The sequence below is a fragment of the Octopus bimaculoides genome, chromosome 8 (assembly GCF_046866305.1).
Source record: "Octopus bimaculoides isolate indiv1 chromosome 8, ASM4686630v1, whole genome shotgun sequence".
Classification (NCBI taxonomy): domain Eukaryota; kingdom Metazoa; phylum Mollusca; class Cephalopoda; order Octopoda; family Octopodidae; genus Octopus; species Octopus bimaculoides.
The window spans coordinates 18,314,533-18,318,896 of record NC_142935.1 but is presented as its reverse complement, the minus strand read 5'-3'; positions in this window follow the sequence as shown (position 1 = coordinate 18,318,896).

Sequence of the window (4,364 nt, the reverse complement as noted above, 5' to 3'; positions counted from 1 at the left end):
ATATATATATATATATGTATGTATATATATATATATATATATATATATGTATGTATGTATATATATATATATATATATGTATGTATATATATATATATATATATATATATATATATATAGATATATATATATATATATGTATGTATATATATATATATATATATATATATATATATGTGTGTGTGTGTGTGTGTGTGTATGTATGTATATATATGTATGTATGTATTTATGTAGCACGCTCGGGAAATGGAATAGAAAGATGTTTTTATTCGTTATGTGCTTGGGATGAGTAGAGGACATTTACACTTACTATATACGTAAATTTTAAACTACATTAATAACTTTCTATTATGTTTCTTGCTATCCTGTCGATCATGTACAGGAACACACACACATACACACACACACACACACACACACACACACACACACATACATAGACATACATGTGTGTATGTGTGCGCGTTTGTATGTGTATGTGTGTGTATACAATAGGGGGAGCTGAAAGTTCCTGGCTTTGGCTGAAGTAAAACACCTGGGGATCAGTTAATTATGATTTTACTCAATATATTTCCCTTACAGATTCACACACTTATTGCAGCGATTCTTCAGTTTTTTAGAGCCGGTTCAAAAACTTGGAAATTTGAGTCTCCAGGCAGGCCTTTCGCGATATCCTTAAAACCAGCAACTTTTCACCATCTCTTTGTATATATAGTTGTACACGCACTCCCACCCCCCCCGCCCACACACACACACATGCAGTTTGGCGATAGATAGATAGATAGATAGATAGATAGATAGATAGATAGACACATGCGCCTGCACATGTATAATGTAGTTTGCTTTTCGGTTTCTTACTCATCTCTCTTTCATGCTTCGTCTTTGAATATAGGCTAGCGATGTTCTCTTAGCTCTTTTACCTTAGGAAACTAGCTCTAATCTTCCAAGACGTTAGGGCATACCAAACTCTTGCTTATCCTTCGTAAGTGATAATTCGTTATATGCCATACCTTTCGGACGATGGTTTTTAGTCTCTCATGACGCAATTGTCAGATATTTAATATTTTCAAGTTAAAAAAAGAAAAACAAGTACAACATGATTAATCATAAATAAAGCTAAATGCAATTTTTTCGAATAGCGAAATTCGTATTTATGTAAATAAATAAAACTTGAATAACTTGACTTCGATATGTTAATGGTAAAATATTTTCAATAGACATAAGTGACACATAAAATAAATTTGAATAGAGTTATACGAATACACAATTGATTCAAAATATCTACTTATATTTCCAAACCTTAAGTTCAAATATAATGCAAGTCTTAAGTATTCAGGAAACAAAATCACTAGTAAAATGTTATAAGAATGCGGGCTGCAGTAGGAAATATCACGGCCACACCCGATGTGAACTAACAATACTCGACTAAACTGACATTTTTACCAAATTGCTTTTAACCCCTCTAATATTAAAACAAAAACCAAAGGATATGTTTCTTCACAGTTGTCCAGTCAGCTAACAACAGCTGCGAAATCTTCCAACATCTCAACGTACTGTTCCTCTACAAAGGGAAACTTTGGGTAATATAATCCGAAACATATTAACATATTGAATGACTGTCAACAGCTTGAAGAAATTTCGTGTTAGATATATTCGAACTAAGCTGATCAACAACGAAATCAAAATAAAGAATTCCAATATAATATATTCAAACTTATAAGGAAAATTACCTAAAAACGTCTTTTGGACATTACGATATCGCATGGGACGTCATACTGTAATGATAACAAAAATAAAATAGAACCTTAATAAAATTTGATTTTGTCTACTGTACTGTTTTGTTATAGCTGCAATTAAAGAAATATAACACTATCTCGAACACTCGACTCCAGAAATATAACACTAGCCGTACACTCGATTCCACTGAGGCAATATTCATTTACGAGAGTGACGATTTCGTTGTAATCCTTGCATTTAAGACAGATGTCGCTGACGGCAGATTGATCAATTTAAAGGAAATACACTTTAGCATTATAAGCCTGCCTTCCCATGTTAATGATATTTCTATCTCAAGTTATGGCTCCCGAGCTTTAAAAATCCGTGAAATTAATTACTGACATTTCGGTTATAACTTCCTTATAACCAGTTTCTGAGAGAGATTATGCACACCGGCTACCATTACCATTTCGTCTTCTGTTTTTATTTACTTTGAGATCTGGACCAAGCCAGATCCTCAGCATTATAAACGCTGGTCATATCACGTTTGTTCCCTCATACTGTGCAAAACCATAGATATGTTCTTTTACTATGTTTCTAACACTTTTTATTCCACTACGGAAAGCATGACACTGTTGTGTCCACTACAGCAAGCACGACACTGTTGTGTTTTATTACACCCTCCTAGTGCAGCAAATCTCAAGAACCAAAGCGTACACATTCGAATAACGATACACTGATTCACTAATTTTGTCATTGGTGGCATTTTCATAGAATAGTGATGTATTTTTCTAGTATGTGGATATACACACTAAACTATCCCAGTCTGCAAACATCCTATGCCGTCACCCACTATTTGACAAATAATTATTCAATGAAAATACGATTTAAATAGTTCATTGCAACTGATCCAGGAATGCCGTGAACTAGATCATTAAAGTGCTCAGCTCGTAATCAGAAGGTTGTATGTTCGTTTCAAAATTAGAGCAGGGTTCTTTACAAGTGAGCAAAGCAATGCTTTTCTCGATGCTGCCGTCTTTTCAAATATAAATGACGTCTAACCAATTGCTTATGGAACCCCTCTCCGCCCTCAGATGCCATGCGTTGGACGTTCCACTGGATCATTTGAGAGACAGAAACCTTGTCTGATTGTGATATCTAAAACAATTAACGAAAGGATAATGCGTGTTATCAAGTGATATTCGCTCGGAAGTGACATCTGCCTGTACTTTTGGTATCCAGGACTACTACGGTGCAAATAGCAAAACCATACGGACAATTGTATTTAACGGGGGCTACTTGAGCAAATTCAGGTGCATTCGTTTTTAATTTCTACTTCACATTAAAATATAAAGATTAATAAGACAAAAGCCACTGAAATCTAATTATTGGCTATAAACATAATATATTTAGAAATATTTTCATATTTTACATGTGTTTACCTCACCATACAAATTAGTTTGTAACAGTCCCTCATTTAAATAAACTTTTTAACAGCTCAAAATTGGAAGCCACAAACAATATTAAAGGAATATATACTGAATATATACACACCGGTAAATCCAATTGAAAACCGAAATGATATGAATCCAGTGGAAATGTCCATGAATCTTTTAAGAATGTTCCATCAGTACAATACTTTAGAAGAGTGCTTGAATATCTGAAAGTAATTGTAAATGTGGATTTAAAATTAATATACGGAAATGGTCTGATATATAAGAAATAGAATTTAAAATCTCACAAGTATATAAAAATTAATTTTCTTACATCACGTGCATTTAGCAAAGGGTTCAAAAGTACATTTGTAATTTCAAATTTTGTGCGATAATATATTGACTTCTAACGAAAGGTAAATATATTCGTTTCTGCTTGAGATACTCTTCCATTATCTAAACAAAAGCCTACTTCTGTAAATATATTTTGATATATTTTTTGCATATTATTTCAAAGATTTTAAATCCTTGTTAGGTGTGTTACAGGGAGGTCATTCGAAAAATATTTAACGGTACGTTTGCCTTTTTCGTGTCATTCCGATTTCTGATGTAGATTAATATGTTTGTATGTAAACAGTTGATATTTCTTAGAATTTCAGTATTCTGTCTTCTACTGAAGACATCATATGATTACAAAGCATGCGAGTGTTAGAAACATAGATTCGCATGCGGAAGAGCTATGTCTATATTTTAGTGTAAATTTAACTATACAATAAAAACAAATCTTAACAGTCAATATATTATCACACTAAATAGGAGTCTATGAATGACAGGTGTAAATTCATTACAGACGTTTCTAACTTCGTCTTTAATTTATTAATGACTACATTATATCTTTATAAATAAACTGTTTTTATGAGATGAATACATGAATTTTACAATCAAAGACTTTCAAAATGATTTATCATAGTTCAAATCCACGAAGCAAAACATTGTAGATGATTCTGTTACTATCTGAGTTGACAGAATGGATGTATGAAAATAATGTATATTTATTGAGATTAGAAAAATTTAGATGTTACTAGGGTGTTTACGAGGGGGGGTTGAATAAGAGAGCTCCAATGACACAATTATCCCCACTTCTAACAGCAGAGAAAGCCACGTCTCCGTTAGTCTGCGATATATCTATCAAAGAGTAGTTTATTGTCTACTGGT